At 40.8% G+C, this 21,312-nt stretch overlaps 1 pseudogene; it reads left to right on the top strand.

The window, feature by feature from the left end:
- LOC145812899 (protein FAR1-RELATED SEQUENCE 8-like) overlaps nt 1–21,057 on the top strand; it is a 29,698-nt pseudogene extending 8,641 nt beyond the window's left edge.
- Nucleotides 21,058–21,312: the final 255 nt, after the last annotated feature.

Raw genomic sequence — 21,312 nt, 5'->3', positions numbered from 1 at the left:
ATCAAATAAATAAAAAAATAAATTACTTACAGAATTTATTTACCAAACTGAATAAGTACAAAAAGATCAAGTCGAGTGTGTGACACTCTGTCCTTAAGACAGATTCACCCACTTCGGTGCTTACGGATAAATGGCGTCTATCTCCTAGGATACAATGATCTACATAGATTGTAGTAGCACTCCAAATAATCTGTACGACGAACTAGAACATATGTTTTATACTCTCAGAAATTTTCTAATAATTAATATGAAGAATGTATATGCAAGAGAGAAAAAATTGAAGGCAACAAATGAATTTTCGAATGAAAAACTCTTGTGGAAAGATCCAGTATTTATAGGCAAAGAAGGTGACTGTTGGAAAAAGCCGAACGGGTACAATATTGAATTGAAAAGATATGATTCAAATTTGAACAGATCTGCTGGAAAACAATTTGAATCTGTCCATAACTGTTGGTAGTTTTAAATATGTTAAAAACAGTTTGAACCTGGACCGGAGGGGCACTGTTTTGGACAGAAAATTGAATTCAAATTTGGCACAAAATTTAAATTAATTTCATTCAAAAACAATAATTTGCAAAATTCAAATAAATTTTGTTAAAAAAATTAATAGTAGGACCGACCCGACCCATACCCACGCCCAGCACGGCTCAGCTCGACCGGCCAGTCGGACGGACGAACAGTGCGCGCTCATGTGTGGTGGTTTGAACCAAAGCCCACTTTGTCTATAACTCCTCTCTTCCACAAACTTGGGATGCCCCTTAGGACCCAACCCAAGTTTGTCTACCTAGAGCTTATAAACACATACAAGCTCTCTTAAGTTTTTAATGTGGGACAATCTATTTCAAGGAAACCTACATTTACTTCTTTAATTGTTCATTTCAAGAACCCAAAAACGACGTCAAGTTCCCATTCACACATAAATGGTTTTGACGAACCATTTGCATGCCCAGCACGGCTCAGCTCGGTCGGCCAGTCAGACGGATGGACAGTGCGAGCTCGTGTGTGGTGGTTTGAACCAAAGCCCACTTTGTCCATAACTCCTCCCTTCTACAAACTTGGGATTCCGTCCACCTAGAGCTTATAAACACATACAAGCTCTCTTAAGTTTTTAATGTGGGGCAATCCATTTCAAGGAAACCTACATTTATTTCTTTAATTGTTCATTTCACGAACCCGAAAACGACGTCAAATTCCCATTCACACATAAATGGTTTTGACAAACCATTTGCATCGTGTAACTTGCCACGTAGCAAGGAACACGTCACCTCTTTGGACCCACCCCAAAAGGCGTGTGGGACCCACCCAAATTTGGGCTCAAAGTTGGCCCAAAATAAGGCTATAAAAACCATAATTCCAACAATCCCCCACATGAATGGAATTTGACAGAGAGAAAATGCAACAATATGATCTAATTACAGAGAGTACAAAAATTGGAAATATTTTGCAAAGGATAGGTAGGCTTTGGCTTTGAACCTTTCCTTGTAAAACACTATCGGATTTACTAGCTAACTAGTGAATGATGTCTTGAACTGTTTAGCCATTTGTGTAAACCAAGACAATAGAGCTCACACAACATATTAGTTCTCATTATTGTGTTCATTTTGGCCCTGAACAACCTAGTCTTCCATAAGTGCTCTAGAGAATTGTAGCCCTTCACAAATCTCATAGAACCGGCCCAGTTCAATAGGTGATTCTTATGAAGAATATCCTGCTATACTCCACTAGGTATTCCTAGATACAAGAATCAATAAAAGTATTATTTAACCTAAAACGTTGCAGACATCACTATTTCATCATAGAAATTGGTAGGAGTTTCACTTCCCAGTGATCCTTATGAGTCATAAACAACTCAGTTATCCCTTTGAACTTAGATCTTGGGATCTCCAGTCAACTAGGTTGGGTTGCCATTGTGGTAACTCTTATTTAATAGGCTTAAGTCTCATTCCTCTTGATGAATTCTCAACTAACTCTTTTGCTAACCCTTTAGTTAGTGGATCTGCTATGTTATCTTTAGACTTCACATATTCAATGGAATTAATTCCATTAGAGAGTAATTGTCTCACGGTGTTATGTCGACGACGAATGTGTCGTGACTTACCATTATACATATGACTCTGTGCTCTACCTATTGCTGATTGACTATCACAATGCATGCATATAGTAGGCACTAGTTTTGGCCACATTGGAATATCTTCAAGGAAGTGGTGAAGCCATTCTGTTTCTTCTCCAGCTTTGTCTAAAGCTATGAATTCTAATTTCATAGTAGACCTAACAATGCAAGTCTGTTTAGAAGATTTCCAAGATACAGCTGCACTACCAAGTTTACCCACTGGTGGACTTTGAGTCTCTAGTATCCGATATGCAGTTTGCATCACAGTATCCTTCAAGTACTGCAGGATATCTAGTATAATTAAACCCAATGTTACGAGTAAATCAGAGATATCTTAGAACCCTTATAATCGTTTTCCAGTGTTCTACTCCTGGATTACTCGTATATCTACTCAATTTACTTACTGCATAAGCTATATCCAGGCGAGTGCAATTCATCAAGTACATTAAGCTTCCAATAATTTGGGCATACTCTAATTGAGAGATATTTTCCTGTATATTCTTAGAAAGAAACAAATTAACATCTACAAGTGTTTTAGCAAGATGATCATCATCTTTACTGAATTTGTCAAGTATTTTCTCAATGTAATGTGATTATGACAAAGCATATCATTCTGATGTTTTGGTAATTTTCATACCAAGTAATACATCAGCAATCCCCATGTCCTTCATGTCAAAATGTTTATTCAACATTTTCTTGGTAATTTTAATCATGTCATTATTACTACCTATGATGAGCATATCATCTACATAAAGACATACTATAACATAACCTTTGTTTGTGTTTTTAATATAAACACATTTGTCACATTCATTAATTTTAAAACTATTTGACATCATTGCCTTATCAAATTTCTCATGCCATTGCTTTGGCGCTTATTTTAAACCATATAATGATTTAACCAATTTACACACTTTCTTTTCTTTTCCTGGAACAGAAAAACCTTCTGGTTGCTCCATGTAAATTTCTTCATCCAACTCACCATTTAAGAAAGCGGTTTTCACATCCATTTGATGAATTTCTAGATTGTATAAAGATGCAATGACAATTAACATTCTAATTGTACGAGCATGAAATAGTGTTCTCGTATAATCCTGTTGATCAAGTCTGTGCTCCTCCGTACGTCGTCACTTTACTCCCTGAAAACACAAATGCGAGCTAGCCGGCGGGTGTGTGCCGGATACCCCTCCGATGCCTAAATCAGCAAAATAGACAGATAGGCAAAAGCTCTGTGTATTCGAGAATCAAAATTGTGTTACCTCTTCCATAGGTTCTGTTATGAGCTTTTATAGGTTCCGTGTGGCACAATCCTAGTAGGACTCTTATTCCTTCAGGTAGAGTCCTCCTAGGAATCACACTCCTGAAAGATAATGATTATCTTTCAACACCCCCCTCACTGCTTAAACCAAGTGAGATGGTTTTACCACGGTTGGTTGACAATACGACCGAGCTAACACGGCCATGCTAAAGCAGCAGAAATGACCAAGCTCCAACTAGCTCGGTTCTTCCATTCATAGCATGTACCTCGGTTTGGCGTACTCCAACTAGGTTAACAACTAAAGACTGAGCTAACTATGTAGAATGGCATCGCTACCTAGGCGTGACTATGTGTGATAATTAGCTCGGTCCGAACCTCAACTAGGCCCCACTAGTTAGCACTTAGACCGAGCTATATCAACTCTTACCCCGGCCCAATGTGCGGCCCAACTTACAAAGAAGGCAATTCCTTAGCTCGGCCCAATTTACTTATAAATTACCCTTTCAATTGCCCCTTAATTCCATCTGCGTAGCATAATTGGGATTACCTGTTACCAGCTGAGCTAAAAACTTTAGTCTTTCAACCGAGATAAACTGCTGCCAAGCTATCGATTGGTTCAGTCAAAAAATGTCTCTTCAGTCACGCTGTCATCTGAATCGCTTGCTATTCCATAGACACATGACTGACCCCTACTGGTTGAGTACAGCTGTCAACGTCGCCCTCGTACTCCGAAATTTTTGAGCAGTTCCGTCTTTTCTTTGCGTTATACAAAAAACCTCTTTTTTGAATCAAAGACACTCTTGTTCACCTTCTCTCTCACACTCTCTGAGTTTCCATTACTCCTCAACACTGCATCTGTAGAGCTCGTGTTTTTGCTGATATTGTTTCTATCTTCAGTTCCTTCATCTTGAACTGGTATGTAGCTCAAACCTGTTTCCTTTCCATTGATTTCGCATTTGTTTTGTGATACATAGCATATTATTCATATGTTTCTCAAAACATACTTTTTTAGCTTCTATTTTTCTAGGAAAAAACCGTGCAATAGAACCACTAGATTCACGTATAATCTGAGAAACGACGCTTTAGATCCAAAATAATACTTTAACCGAACTAGGATCTTGTTTGTACTAGGTGCCAGCTTAGCCAGACTAGATAACTCTTCTAACAACCGGACAAAAACTTCACGCCATACCTGTAGTTTCAATAGGTCTAAGTACCTTCTGTTTCACTTAGTCGAACTAGCGAACTGTATTAGGCTTGTGCAATACCGCGCGAGACAACCTCAACCGATGACCGAGCTATAACTTGGGGCCAAACTAGCCCTGACTTAGTCAAAACCGAACTAAGAATGCTGTATCATAAGCTTCAACCAGGCTACGAATTTCCCATTCACTTAACCGGGCTAAAGTCCCTTGCTCAAACCGAGCTAAGAATGGATAGTATCTGACGTAGCCAAGCTAGGACAACATTTATTCTACCTTTTTTACTTTTAGCGCGGTCCAACGATCTGTGCTTAACACTTTTTCCTTTTCACTTTGCAGACTGACTAGGTTGGCCAGGCACACCTTTGCACGCTCAACCGAGATACTGAAGTTCATCTCAACACCGAGCTAAATTATACATAATTTAAGTCGACATGGGGAAGTATAGATTCTTAGTAAACTCTCCAGGGGCTATGGCCAAGTTCCGAAGGGACTACAACATCCCTGATGATGTTCACCTTAGTTTAGCCGAACTAGACACCACTCCCTGAGGTAAACCTGGCTTCATTCCCTTCACCCTCCTTTCCATTGTAGAAACCGGACTCCGATTCCCTGTACAGCCTTTTCTTTGTGAATTCCTTAGACAAACAAATCTTTGCCCAACCCATCTTTCCACAAATTCATACAGAATAATAAACGGCATAGCCAAGCTAAACCGCCGGCTTGGCCTTAATCTCGGTTTAGCTGAGCTATTTCACTAGTATTCACTCGGCCAAAACGGAGATGGCTAGGTCTATTATTTAAGAATAAGAAGATGCCGAGAAAAGATAATAAAGAACACCCCAGACAAAGATGTAAATGACAATGATTTTTTCTGGGTCTCGGGCAACTTTGAAGACCAAGAGGCCTAGATCCCGGGAGACCAAATTAATTGGAATAAAGGAGTAGCCAGTATACATACCTCGTCTCACTTTTTGGCATTCATTACTTTGTTTGTAAGTTTTGAACCGTACTAACCGTTGCTCTTTTCTTTGTGCAGATTTGGACTTTCTAAAGTCACAATACAATTACCCCAATCTTGACGCACTCCGCGCGGCACTCCGGTATCGTGAACGAGGTTGAGCCAAGCTACTCAACTTCGAACCGACCTACAAATACAACAGTAGGAGGAAGACCAGGGTCACAGACTTCCTTTTAGAGCCATTACCAGAACCTGATCCTTCCCTTCCACAAATCAACCTCATTCCTTTAACAGCGGAGCAAGAGATGGCCAAGAAGAGAGCTGTCAGGGCGCTTATTACCAAAACAAACCAAGCTGAGATACCACCAACCGGCTAAACACAAGAGGCCGTGGTAGCACTTCCAACTGCCCGACCTTCATCATCTTGGCCCAGCAAGCGTTCTCAGACTTCTACAACTGAGCCACGCCTTGTTGACGAGGATGAAACCGTACTTCCCCAAACCACACCGCCGAGCCCCCAACCTGAACACTCTGACCGAGCTAGTTCCTTTGAGTGGGTGCCAAAGATCACCTACAAGAACCGCACTGTTACTAACATTGACTCAGTCATGGCAGACAAAGACCACTCACTTGCTTTTAACCTTGCAAAAAGTGTGTGTCTTCCACTTGACCACCTTACCGAGCTAAAAGCCATCCGCTCGGCCACCAAATCGATGGTGTTGGTGAGTTCTCCCTTCTCTTGTCCTAAATTGTACATCTGTTTGCTCAGTTTTGCTCAAAATTTGTTTCTCTCCTTTTGCAGGCCTTACAGAAGAACCACGTCGCTCATAAGCGCGTGTTGGAGCTTCGAAAAACCACAAGGCAGGCCGTGGCAGAGGCAGATGCTACATCGGCCGAGCTAGAAGAGGCCAAGAAGAAAATGGCTGAGCTACATATTGAGATGGCCCGCCTGACTGGTCTTGTCAGCTCGGCTGACGCAGATAAACAAAAGGCTGCGGCCGTGCTGAAAGACAAATATCTATGCGAGCTGGCCAAGCTCGAGGGAAAGAAGAATGTTGAGATCGCTCGGTTGGAGAAAAGCGTGGAAGACGCCAAAAACCGGGGTTACAAGGAGGGGAAGGCCACTTACATCTAACAATGTGAAGCAGCGAAAGATATATTCTTCAAATGTGGATGGAAGGCGGCTGTGGCGCAGCTCGGTCATATCCAAGAGACCGAGATCTTCCTTAACCCTCCTCCTCATTTTATACCGAGCTACATGGTGGAGTATGCTACTGCCATTCAGCAAAAATTTCTTCAAGAAGAGGACGACGATGAAGATCCTGCTCTTAAAGATGACGTCCAGCTCGGTCGCTAGTCTATCTCTCCCACTCTGGTGGTCTCCATCCCGCCTTCCCCTACTGTGACAAACGCGGTGCCCTCGACCGAGCTCAACGAAGGTGTGTCTGCCGCAACCGAGCTACCTTTGAGTGAAGCCCGTGTTGATTTGGACACCGATCTGGAAGATCTCTTTGCCTGATTCTGTATTTTTCTTCTTTTGCTATCAATGAAGTTTGTAACTGGTCTACGGCCCCTCCTTTTGTAATGCACTTTTGGAATGAAATCTTCAGTTTTTTCATCTTTTTGCTCAGTTTATTCCATTCCTATATGTACTTTTCAACTATGATTTGTATGAAGTTTCTACTTCGGTTCATACGTAGTTGGAGCATTTTCTAACCGAGATACTTATCCTGGTGTTGAACTTGTAATCTATTTTGTCCATATCTGCCAACCTCTTTAGCCTAGGTTTTTATCTCGGCTGAAGAATACTAGAAGTTGGATATTCCAGCCAACCAGTCTTCAGCCTAGATACTTATCTCGGCTAAAGAGTACTAGAAGTTGGATATTTCATCCAACCAGTCTTCAGCCTAGATACTTATCTCGGCTGAAGAGTGCTAAAAGTTGGTCATTCCAGCCAACCACTCTTCAGTCTTAATCCTTATCCCGACTGAAGAGTACTAAAAGTTAGTTATTCCAGCCAACCACTCTTCAGCCTTGATCCTTATCTCGGCTGAAGAGTATTAAAAGTTGGTTATTCCAACCAACTACTCTTCAGCCTTGATCCTTATCTCGGCTGAAGATCAACAAATGTTGGTTTTTCCAGCCAACTTCCTGCAGCCTAGATCCTTATCTTCAGCTTAGGAGGAGTGTTGGTTTTTCCAGCCAACCTCTTCAGCTTAGATCCTGATCTTAGCTTAAGAGAGCTAAAATTGGTTATTCCTGCCAACCTAGAGTGAAGTGTTTGGTTATTCCTACCAAACGTCCTGTAGCCTAGATCCTTATCCTCGGCTTAGGAGAAGTGTTGGTTTTTCCAGCCAACCTCTTCAGCCTAGATCCTGATCTTAGCTGAAGAGAGCTCAAAGTTGGTTATTCCTGCCAACCTAGAGCGAAGTGTTTGGTAATTCCCGCCAAACGTCCTGCAGCCTAGATCCTTATCCTCGGCTTAGGAGAAGTGTTAGTTTTTTCAGCCAACCTCTTCAGCCTAGATCCTAATCTCAGCTGAAGAGAACGCAGAGTTGGTTATTCCGGCCAACTCTACTTTCAATGCCCCTAGCTCACTAAAACGGCTTTTACAGCAGAAAACAATTATACTGAAAAGAAACTACTTGTTTTATTGAAAAAACAAAAATTACAAGTATGTTTAAAGAAAAGCTAAAAATAAAATAGTTTGAGATTGACAGTGTTCCACGGCCTGAGAATGGCCTTACTGTCTTCATCTTCTAAATGGAATGCCCATTTTCCTGCTAATCCAACCACTTTGTAAGGTCCTTCCCAATTAGGCCCTAACTTGCCATCTCCGGGTACTAGGGTGTTGCCCATTACTTTGCGCCGCACCCAGTCTCCAATCTTGAATTGCCTTGGATATACTGTTTTGTTATATTTTCTGGATAACTCCTGCTGGTATGAGGCAATGTGAACCAATGCTCTTTCTCTTCTTTCTTCTGCAAGGTCGAGCTCCAATGCTATGGCTTCTCCATTTAAGTCTGGATCAAAATTTTCACTTCTAATTGTGGAGAGGCCGACTTCCAGTGGGATCACTCCTTCCATGCCATAGGCCAAGGAAAAAGGTGTTTCTCTGGTAGACCGCCGAGGTGTGGTACGATAAGCCCATAAAACATGAGGGAGCTCATCCGCCCACTTGCCTTTTGCTTTCTCCAGCCTTTTCTTCAATCCATCTAAGACGACTTTGTTTGATGTTTCCGCCTGGCCATTTCCTTGGGAGTATGCCGGTGTAGAGTTATAGAATTCTATCTTTTATTCTTCACAGAAGTCTCTAAAAATTTTACCATCGAACTGAGTGCCGTTGTTAGATATTAGAGTTTTTGGTATGCCGAATCGAGTGATGATATTCTGTCAGACGAACTTGTTCACATCTTTCTCCTTTATTGATGCTAGTGCTTCTGCCTTCACCCACCTTGTGAAGTAGTCTGTTGCCGGAAGAAAAAACTTTCTGTTGCCAGGTGCCGTTGGAAGTGGTCCTACTATGTCCAAGCCCCACATTGCGAAGGGCCATGGGCTAGTTAATGGTAGAAGCTCTCTGGCTGGTTAATGTATTTGGTGTGCGAACTTCTGACATTTCTCGCACTTCTTGACATACTTCTTTGAATCTGCTTGCATGTAAAGCCACCAATATCCTTAAGAAATTGCTCAGTAAGCCAATGATCTTCCCCCTTGGTGGCTTCCGCATACGCCTTCGTGTATCTCGAACAAGAATGCCTCGACCTTGCTGGGATGGACGCATTTCAAGTAAGGTCCTGTGATGGATTTTTTGTACAAGGCCATTGATGGGGAGAGCCAAAATCGCAGCGACTTTGTTTTAATCTTGTTGGCTTATTTCTTCTCTTTGGGTAAGACGCCGTCTTTTAAGAACATTATAATGAGATCCATCCATGAAGGGCCTAATTCGGCGCAACATACCTCTACTACTTCGGGTTCTTCAATGCTTGGTCTTGGTAGGAAGTCGATCAGTAATGCATATGGGATGGATGTATCTGCCATCGAAGCGAAGCCTGCTAGTTCGTCTGCTCTGTTGTTTTCTTCTCGGCCAATCTGCTCTATCCACACTACTTCGAACTTCATGATCTCTTTTCTGACTAACTCTTGGTACTTAGCCATCCTTTCATCCTTTGCCTCGTAGTCGCCTGAAATTTGGTTTACCACCAGCTGAGAGTCACTGTAAACCATTAGCTCGATGGCCTTCATGTAGAGTGTTGATTTTAGTCCTGCCAGAAGCGCTTCATACTCCGCTTCGTTGTTTGATGCTAGGAAGCCAAGGTTGACTGCTTGTTCCACTATTAGGCTATCTGGTGAGATAAGGACTATGCCAAGTCCTGCACTGTGCCTGTTGGACGCTCCATCCACGAAGAGCTTCCACATCTCTCCAACGAACAACTTCCAGCAAGTGGAGGGATCAGATGATGCCTTGGGGTTATGAGTGTTGCTGGTATTTTATTCCAAGTCCACACTTACTGTTTGCCTCTCACTATCTGATTGTACCAAGTTTTTACTTGTTGATGAGTCTTTGCTTGGCGTAGCATGGTTTGCTTCTTCCTCCCTTTCTTCACTCCGATCTGTTTTGGGATATGGCTGGGCAGCCCGTATCAGGGGTTGTGCATTTCCTGCAGCGCTTTCCATCCCCATTTCGGTTGTACCCGTCAAGTCGACTAGGCAGATGTGATGACTTCCTGGTGTGAATTCTGCCACGAAGTCTGCCAAAGTTTGGGCTTTTATTGCGGTTCTGGATTGAAACTTGATGTCAAACTGTCCCAGTTCCACTGCCCACTTTAAGATTCGCCCAGAAAAGTTCACCCTCTCAAACAAAGCTATTAATGAAAAAGCTGTGAGGACGATTATGGTGTGGGCGTGGAAGTAATGCGACAACTTCCTTGATGCCACTATCAAGGCTAAGGCCAGTTTTTCCAATGGTAAGTACCTAGTTTCTACGCCTAGCAATGTCTTGCTGACATAAAAGATGGGCAGGTGTTGGATTCCTTCGGCCCTAACCAACACCGTGCTAACTGTGTGTTGTGAAACTGTCAGGTACAAAAAGAGCTCTTCTCCAGGTATTGGGGTAACTAGCAATGGTGGAGAAGACATGTATTTTTTTAAGCTTTCTAGGGTGCGGTCGCATTCTTCATCCCACTCAAACTTAGTCTTTAATGCTTCGAAAAATGGTCGACATCTGTCTGACGATCGACTTATGAACCGGTTGAGCGCAACTGCCATGCCAGTGAGATACTGTACTTCTTTTACTGAGTTAGGCCTCTCTAGATCCTGGATTGCTTTGATCTGAGAGGGGTCTGCCTCTATACCCCGGTTGGTCACCAGGAAGCCTAGGAATTTGCCCGATCCTACGCCGAACGCATACTTGGATGCATTTAGGCGTAACTTGTTCTTCTTCAATAGCTCGAACATTTCATCTAGGTCCCTGAGATGGTCCTTCTCATCCTTGCTCTTAACCACCATGTTGTCGATGTAAGCCTCCATTGTTATGTAAGCCTCCATTGTTCTGCTTAACAATGGTTCAAACATCTTGGTGACCATCCATTGGAATGTTGCCCCTGCATTTTTTAGGCCAAAGGGCATGACCTTGTAACAATACTGTCCTCTAGGAGTTGTAAAAGATATGACCTCCTAGTCTGGCTCATACATAGCAATCTGATGGTAACCTCTATACGCATCAAGAAAGCTAAGCCGGTTGTGTCCTGCCGTCAGGTCTACCAGTTGGTCTATCCGTGGTAGGGGAAAGTTGTCCTTTGGGCATGCCTTGTTGACTGTTTTGTAGTCCACGTAGACACGCCATTTTCCGTTCTTCTTTGGTACTACTACGGTATTAGAGATCCATCTGGGATAGTGCACTTCTCTGATAGCTCTTACCTCCAGCAAGTTTCCCATTTTTTCCGCCACTATCTCGGCATGGTGGAGTGCTAATCTGCGAGTGCGCTGTATAATTGGTCTGGCAGTTGGGTGGACGTTCAGTTGGTGACAGATGAATTTTGGGTCTATGCCAGGCATGTCATACAGTGTCCAGGCAAACACTTCGATGTTAGAGGTTAAGAATTCCATGACCTCTATCCTCTCAATGCTGGACAAAGACGAGCCAAGCAAAAAGAACTTTTCTGGATCTTTTTCATCTATTCTTACTTGTACCATGTCTTCTACCGCCTTCTGTTCAGCTGCCTTGCCCACATCCGCAAACAGTTCATTACTCTATGGTTCTTCCACCATTTGTACATACCCTTTGGCAGCGCGGCTGCCATTTACTGTGACGAAGCACTGTTTGGACATAATTTGGTCTCCAAAGACCTCTTCAATTACTCTAGCTTCGTTGGGGAACCATAACACTTGATGGTAGGTTGACGTTACCAATCCCATGGCGTGCAGCCATGTCCTTCCCAAGATTATGTTGTAAGTGGAAGGGACTTTCAATACCCAAAATTTCACCTATTTCGTCATGCTTCCTGCTCTGACTGGGAGGATTATCTTGCCCACTGGCCACTCTGGCATTGAATTGAATCCGATCAGGGAAGATGTTGCAGGTGCCAAGTCTTTTTCCTCCAGTTTCAGTTGTTTGAAGGTTTCGTAATACATTATCTCACATGAGCTCCCTTGGTCAATCAAAATCCGCTTGATGTCGAAATTCTTGACGCAGAGAGTGACAACCAGTGCATCATTGTGAGGGCAATATATCCTTGCCAAATCTCTGTCTGAAAAAGATATGACTTTCGTGGCCTCTGTTCTCCCCTTTTTGATGGTAGGTTGTGCGCTTAATACCTCCCTTAAGTGCTCAGCCTTTTTGATCATTTCCCTAAGCTCACATACTCGCTCAGGTTCGAATACTCCATGTATTACGTTAATTACGCCTTGAGGTGGGGCGTCGACCGGCATTCCATTTGGGTTGTTGTGGTTCTGGGGGGCTGGTTGTGTCCCTCCTTCTATGTATTGGTCCAGATGCCCAGCCGCCACTAACTCTTCCAGATGCTCCCTCAACGGCGTGCAATTTTTAGTGCGGTGCCCTTTTTCATCATGGAAGGTGCACCGGAACCTTTCCTCATAGTCTTTCTGCGCTTCTCCCAACTTAGTTGGCCATTGGACGAAAGGTTCGTCGCGTATCTCACTGAGAATCTGGTAGATTGGTTTTTTGAACACTGTGGTAATGGCAGTGCGGACTCTTAACCACCTTTTGTCTTGGTCCTCTCTGTTGGCCCGCCTGCCTCGCCCATTCCTGCTTGGTCGTTCTACCACATTGACTTTTACCGTAGACTTTTTATCTGGCACTGCTGTTGCACCAGATTTTGCTTTAGCACGAGTGCCATCCTCCTCCACCCGAATATGCTGGTGCACTCTTTCCATCAAGGCCTCCATTGTGAGGGGTGGTGTCATGGTAATTGAATCCCTCAATTTGTTGCTGACTAGCAGGCCCCATTTGTATTGTGCAATGGCGAGGTTCGTAGGTCAATTCCCAATCTGGTTGAAGGTTTCCCAGTAACGACTATTGTAGGATCTCAATGTCTCTTTGTCGCCTATGTCAATGGAGAGTAACTGATCGATCTCCACTGGTGTTTTGGTATTCGTTCTGAACCTAGTCATGAACGCCTCTGCCAATTGCGCCCAGGAGGCGATGCTGCCTTCTGGTAGCCTTTTGAACCAGGTTAAACCTAGGTCGCCAAGGCTTGATAGGAAAAAGATGCACATTAAAGCCTCGTTCCACCGGTATACTGCCATAACCTGGCGAAAGTGGCTTAAGTGCATGTAGGGGTCCGTCTTCCCCTCATAAGTAGTGAATTTGGGTTGGAGGAAACCTGAAAGTAGTGGTGCGTTCTCAATTTGCCGGAGTGAACGGCGAGCTCTGCAACCTTGCTAATGCTTTGTCCGTTGCTTCGTAAGCAAGGCGCAGTACTGGCATTCCTACCTCGACGCTCCCATGCGTCTGAGGGGCCAACTGCTGGAGGGCTGAAATTCTACGCGGGTCGCGTGCCCTAACATCCTCCTTCCATCGTGCCCTTTCTTCAAGCACAGTTCGCAAGTCAGATGATCTGGGCATCTCCGTGTGCCTAGATAACGTTTGATGCTTGTGCGAGGGCCGATAGGTGCTTCCCTCAGTATACGACCTCAGAGTTCTCGTTCTCTTAGACCTGGAGTGACGAGTTCTGGAAGTCCTTGATTGAGTGTCGCCTATTCTCAGGCTCCTACTCTCTGCCTGCGATGGTGTGGTATGCCTACCACGATCTTCCAAGTAGCGAGCGGGCGTGTTGCTTTTGCACCCCTCTCCTGTCGCCACCCATTTTCCTTTTATCTGGCGCTTCATTGACTCCATGTCCGCCGCCATCCTTCGTATCAACTCATCCTGCTCCTTCACGCGATCTTCCAGAGCTTGAGGGTCGATCCTCCGCCTCTGTCTTTCAAGACTTTAGGAGCGACGGAGGTTGTTAGCCCGCCTTCTCCTTGCATCCCTCCGGGGGTTCTGTCGCTGGAGTTCTAAATCTGCCATGGGAGGGATATAAGGCAAACCTTCGCGCCTCCCACCCCCCTCTGGGGTTTGCCCGTCGATAGCGGACTGTGGCAAATCTTTATTGTGCGTCATTGCTTCCAATTAGAGAGAAAAACTTGATCAAGAGGTTTTGTTCTTTCTGGAATTCCCACAGACGGCGCCAATTGTACGAGCACGAAATAGTGTTCTCGTATAATCCTGTTGATCAAGTCTGTGCTCCTCCGTACGTCGTCGCTTTACTCTCTGAAAACACAAACGTGAGCTAGCCGGCGGGTGTGTGCCGGATACCCCTCCGATGCCTAAATCAGCAAAATAGACAGATAGGCAAAAGCTCTGTGTATTCGAGAATCAAAATTGTGTTACCTCTTCCATAGGTTCTGTTATGAGCTTTTATAGGTTCCGTGTGGCACAATCCTAGTAGGATTCTTATTCCTTCAGGTAGAGTCCTCCTAGGAATCACACTCCTGAAAGATAATACTTATCTTTCAACACCCCCCTCACTGCTTAAACCAAGTGAGATGGTTTTACCACGGTTGGTTGACAATACGACCGAGCTAACACGGCCATGCTAAAGCAGCAGAAATGACCAAGCTCCAACTAGCTCGGTTCTTCCATTCATAGCATGTACCTCGGTTTGGCGTACTCCAACTAGGTTAACAACTAAAGACCGAGCTAACTATGTAGAATGACGTCGCTACCTCAACGCGACTATGTGTGATAATTAGCTCGGTCCAAACCTCAACTAGGCCCCACTAGTTAGAACTTAGACCGAGCTATATCAACTCTTACCCCGGCCCAATGTGCGGCCCAACTTACAAAGAAGGCAATTTCTTAGCTCAGCCCAATTTACTTATAAATTACCCTCTCACTAATGGATGTTATTCTAGTAACTGGTGAGTATGTGTGAAAGTAATCAAGACCTTCTTTTTGTCTATATCCTTTGACCACAAGTCTTGTATTGTATTTGTCAATTGATCCATCTACTTTCATTTTTCTCTTGAAAATCCACTTTTACCCAAGAGGTTTACAACCTAGTGGTAGATCCACTAATTCCCAAGTGTGATTTTGCAAGATGGATTTAACTTCACTATTTACAACTTCTTTCCATAAAGGAGCCTCAGGGCTGAACATAACTTCTTTAAAAGTTAAAAGCTCATTTTTCTAACAAAAATGTTAGAAAATCTAGACCAAAAGATTTTGAGGTTCTAACACATTTATTACGCGTAGGTACCTTTTCCTCATTTTGATCTATCTCTTGCTCTTGTACTTGATTATAACTAGTAATAGCATCAAAAGATCTTTTATTAGTACTAGTCTTTTGTCCAGTCTTATTTGGAAATATATGTTCAAAGAAAGATGGATTCTGAGATTTAATAATAGTATTTACATGCATTTCGGAATGTTCTGACTTATAAATAAAAATCGATATGTACTACTATTCTTGGCATAACCAATGAATATGCAATCAATAGTTTTAGGACCTATCTTAGTCTTTTTAGGATTAGGAATAGCCACTTTAGCCAAACACCCCCACACTTTTAAGTATTTGTAAGATGGTACTCTCATATGCCACATTTCATAAGGTGTTTGATTTAGTTTCTTTCGGAATACTTTATTTAGAATATAATTAGCAGAAAGTATTATTTCCCCTCCCCTATAAGTTCTGAGGTAATCCATAACTTATTAACATGGCATTCATCATTTCTTTTAAAGTCATATTTTTCTTTTCAGCAATTCTATTTTGTTGAGGTAAGTAAGGAGCAGTGGTTTGATGAATTATTCCATGTTCTTTACAAAACTCACCAAAAGGTATTCATATTCACCACCTCCATCACTTCTTCATTTTTTAATTGTTTTACCAAGTTGATTTTCAACTTAATTCTTATATTGAATGAAAGTTTCCAAAGCATTATCATTGGTTCGAATTAAACAAACATAACTATATCTAGTATAGTCATCTATAAAAGTGATAAAATATTTTTTCCCACCTCTAGTTTGAATTGATTTAAAATCACAAATGTCACTATGAATTAATTCAAGTGGCTCCATACTTCATTCAATTGAATGAAAAGGAGTTTTAGTTAATTTTGCCTCAATACAAATTTCACATTTATGATTTAAATCAATGTCAAATTTAGGTAAACATTCCATATTAATTAATCTATGCAAAGATCCATAATTAACTAGTCTACCATGCCATAAATTAGAAAACTCAAGCAAGTAAGAAGAAGATGTATTATTATTAATAACAAAGGGGACAACAGTCATTACATTTATTTTGAAAAGGCCACCAGACATGTAACATTGTCCTACATACATCACATTCTTAGTAAGTACAAATTTATTACTCTTAAACACTAGCCTAAACCCATTTTTACTCAACAGAGATCCGAAGACTAGATTCTTGCGAATGTCTGGTATATGCAGCACGTTGTTAAGAGTGAGTTCCCTTCCAGATGTCATCTTCAGAATAATCTTTCCTTATCCTTCAACCTTAGACGTCGAGGAGTTGCCCATAAAAAGTTGTTCTCTGTTGTCCACCACAAAATAAGATGTGAACATATTTTTGTTGGCACAGATGTGGCGAGTAGTACCAGTGTCTACCCACAATTTTTTAGGATTTCCAACAAGGTTTGCCTCAGAAATAACTATAAGAAGATTTATGTCATTTACTCTATTGGAAATTTTGTCCACTTCGGTCATATTGGCTTAAGTAGGCTTCTTGCTTGATGTTCCTTTACCTTTGCGCTTACTACGGAAATCTTTGGGCCAATGTCCCTCTTTGTCATAGATATAATATTTGCCTTTAAATTTGTACTTCTTAGTTTCCTCTCCTTTAGAGCCTTGTGAGGAACTTTCTCCATAATACTTTTGTTTCTTTGCTTTTGGAGTATGTTCCCCCACATTTGCCTTAGACTCCATTGGATGCGTACCAACCCGCTTCCTAGAATTGCGGTTGTCCTCCTCAATCCTCAAACGCACTATCAATTACTCCAAATTCATTTCTTTGCGCTTATGTTTGAGGTAGTTCTTGAATTCTTTCCAGAATCAGTCATCACAAAATCTAGGAATTTGCCAACCACAAATTTCTTTGAGTTACCATCTTCTGTTTTGTACTTTTTCTCCAAAGACTCTCAAAGTTCCTTTGCTGTCTTGATAGGGCTGTAGACGTTGTACAATGTGTTATCAAGCCCGTTCAAAATGTAGTTCTGACAAAGGAAATCAACATGTTTCCAGGCATCGACCGCAGCAACCACTTGCTGGTTGGTTTCATCCTCTTTTAGAATAGGAGCATTCTCATGGAGGAAACACACTAGGTTGAGAGTAGTAAGATAGAATATCATTTTTTGCTGCCATCTTTTAAAATTAGTTCCTAAGAACTTTTCTGGCTTTTCCCCATTGTTGACTAGCACAATCACAACAGGAAAAGGGGTTGCAACAATTGCAGTCACCATACCAGTACTGGTTTGAGTATTAGTTTCAGTAGCCATGAATTTTAAACTATAAAAAAAAAATAGAATTAGAATTTTATGCTACACAGAAAATTTAAACCATAAACATATAATTTAATTTTGTAAAAATAAAAGAAATAAGAATTGTAACTTTTATTTCCAATTAATTTGAAAATAAAATAGAATTTTATTTAAACAAATTAATTCCACACAGAAAAAATATTTCTGTAACACTTCAAAAATTAAAATACTGAAATAGAATTTTAATTAATGAAAACTCAGAAATTATTTTTGAAAACTAATATTAATTTTTGACCAACTTTACAAAGGAATATTTTGAAATTGTTAATGACTACCAGTATATTACTGCTAGTTGTCAAAGAAAATAAATAGTATATTACTACTATTTGTCAAACAGTATATTACTACTATTTGTATTTTTCAACTAGAATATTACTTTGTATAATCACAAAAAATAATTTCTATAAGAAGAAGAAATGAAGAAAGAGAAACAAACGAAAAATTCTGTATAAACAGAATAATTCGAATCCGTCTTAAGATTGTTGGAATAATCTTCTCTGTAAAATAAATATAAAAAAAAATTTGAAACCAAATCAAACAAATAAAAAAAAAATTACTTACAGAATTTATTTACCAAACTGAATAAGTACAAAAAGATCAAGTCGAGTGTGTGAGACTCTGTCCTTAAGACAAATTTGCCCCGCTTCAGTGCTTATGGATAAATGACGTCTATTTTTCAAGATACAATAATCTACATAGATTGTAGTAGCATTCCAAACAATCTGTACGGCGAACTAGAACTTGGGTTCCATACTCTCAAAAACTTTCTAATAATTAGGCCAAGTTTGGCATCCTTAAAATAATCTATCTTTTTATCTTTTTTCCATCACACCACCTCTCTACTTTTCTACATATCTTTTCGTAAAAAGATAAAAAGTGCACTTATTTAGCTCATCCCAAACAACCCCTTAATATGAAGAATGTATATGCAAGAGAGCAAAAATTGAAACCAACAAATGAATTTTTGGATGAAGAACTTTGCTGGAAAGATCTAGTATTTATAGGCAAGGAAGGTGACTGATGGAAAGAGCCGAACAGGTACAATATTGAATTGAACAGATATGATTCAAATTTGAACAAATCTGCTGGAAAATAGTGTGAATCTGTCCATAACTGCTAGCAGTTTTAAATCTGTTAAAAATAGTTTGAACTTGGACCGGAGGGGCACTATTTTGGACAAAAAATTGAATTCAAATTTGGCACAAATTTTGAATTAATTTCATTCAGAAAAAATAATTTTCTTACAAAAATTCAAATAAATTAATAGTAGGACCGACCTATCCCACAACCCACACCCGGTCGAACGGCGGCGGCGGGTGTGGTGATTTGAGCCAAAGCCCACTTTGTCTATAACTCCTCCCTTCTACAAACTTGGGGTGCCCCTTGGGGCCCAACCCAAGTTTGTCCCCTTAGAATTTATAAACATATACAAGCTCTCTTAAGTTTTCAATGTGGGACAATCCATTTTAAGGAAATCCATATTTACTTCTTTAATTGTCCATTCCACGAACTCAAAAATGACTTCAAGTTCCCATTTACACATAAATAGTTTTAACGAACCGTTTGCACCGTGTAACTTGCCACGCAGTAAGGAACACGTTATGTCTTTAGACCCAACCCAAACGACGTATGGGATCCACTCAAATTTGGGCTCAAAGTTGGCCCAAAATAAGTGTATAAAAACCATAATTCTAACAATTAAACTTGAACACAATCATTTATTTAATCCTGTAAGGGCACAGAAATCCAAGTCGCACACAAAGATGGATGCTGGAGGCAAGAAAAAGTTGGATCAACCTATTGAAGTGGAAGTGTAAAAATCCAAGTTATATAGAACACCAGTTGTAGATACTGCGGGTTATGGAAGCTCAAATAAAAGAGAAATCAATAACCAGGTTGATCAGTCCAACCGCTTAAAGCTTGAAAAAGGAGATGCACAAGTCTTTCTCAATTACTTTTGCCATAAGCAGCTAAGTAATCCTATTTTTTTCTATATGATGGATCTCAACGATGGACGTCATTTGAGGAATGTGCTTTGGATTGATTCTAGGTCAACGGCTGTGTATAGATACTTTGGTGATGTAATTGCACTGGACACAACATGCTTGTCAAACAAATATGCGATTCCACTTTTGGCATTTGTTAGAGTAAATCACCACGGACAATCTATTTTGTTTGGTTGCACTCTGCTTGTTGATGAAACACTGGAAACATATGTTTGGTTATTGAGGACATGGCTAACATATATTTTGGGACGACCTCCTGAAACCATCCTTGCAGACCCATGTAAGACCTTGCAAATTGCAATCGCCAAGGTTTTTTCTCGAGTCCACCATCGTCTTTGTTTGCCACTTGTCATGCAAAGCATTCTTGAGAATTTGGGAGAACTATGGGAATCTGAGGTATTCCAGACAGTATTAACTAGAATAGTTCACAACTGTACAAAAGTGGATTAATTTGAATTCGCTTGGAAGGATATGATCCAGTGTTTTGGAATCCAGGATCATGAGTGGCTTTGAAGTTTATAGGAAGATCGAGTACAACAGGCTCTAGTTTACTCAAAAGATACATTTTTTGCAAGAATGTTTTCTCAACCAGGTAAATTCATTAGCCTATTTTTTGACGGGTATGTCAATAAGCAAACCACTTTGAAAGAATTTTTCAACATGTATGAGTTAGTTCTACAAAACAAGTGTAAAAAAGAAGCCCTTGATGATTTGGAGTCGAAAGAATCAAACCCATTTTAAAAACTACATGCCCTTACAAGTTACAACTCTCTCAAGCATATACGAAAGAACTATTCTTGAAGTTTCAAGAGGAAGTGGAAATGATGGATTATTATCTAACGCTATGTTTGGTTGGGAAATTTGGAAAGAAATTTAGAAAGGAAAAAGGAAAAAGTGTGTGAAATTAAGTGAAATGTAAGTATATTTTAATCACATTTCACCTATATTTTCCTTTTCCCTTTACAAATTCCTATTCAAATCCCCCAATCAAACACAGTATAAATGTAATAGAAATTCAAAATGACAACAATCCAATCATGATCACGTACCCGGTCAAAGAAGAAGAGGGTCAAAATTGGAAACTCGGAGGAATTAGGGACTTTGAAGTCGTGTACGATAAAGGAGTGGAAATTCATTGCATTTGTAGTTGTTTCAACTTCAAAGGCTACCTATGCCGACACACATTGTGTGTTCATAATTACAATGGCATGGAGGAAATCCCTAAACAGTATGTTCTACCACGATAGAGGAAGGATTTGAAGCGGTTTTATGTTTCGGATTTGGGCAACGATAACATTGATGTTATCAACCCAGTTCAATGGTATGATCACTTGTATAGACAAGCGATACAAGTTGTTAAGAAAGGGATGAGATCTGAAGAACATTCCATGGTTGCTTGGCAAGCTTTCAAGGAGACGTTAAATAAGGTTCGGCTTGTAGGAGACAAGCGTGTATGACTAATAATGTAAAATCCTATCCTTGTTCATGGTGTAAGGCTTCAAAGTGTTTATATGTACAGTGCAAGACTTCCATGGATCTATTTTCATGAGGTCTTGTTTTTGTTCTTTTTTTTGTGTTTTTTGTAAAATAAATAAATTTGTACAGACAGTTGAATAATTGTTTTTGTTCTTGTTCTTTTTTGTGTTTTTTGTAAAATAAATAAATTTGTACAGAGTTAAATAATGAGTACGTTTTTGGAATGCTTGGCACTG

This window comes from Camellia sinensis, chromosome 15, assembly GCF_055761805.1.
Source record: "Camellia sinensis isolate YWXY chromosome 15, ASM5576180v1, whole genome shotgun sequence".
Lineage (NCBI taxonomy): Eukaryota > Viridiplantae > Streptophyta > Magnoliopsida > Ericales > Theaceae > Camellia > Camellia sinensis.
Note: the sequence above shows the minus strand (reverse complement) of the source record. Positions and strands in the feature narration are given on the sequence as shown.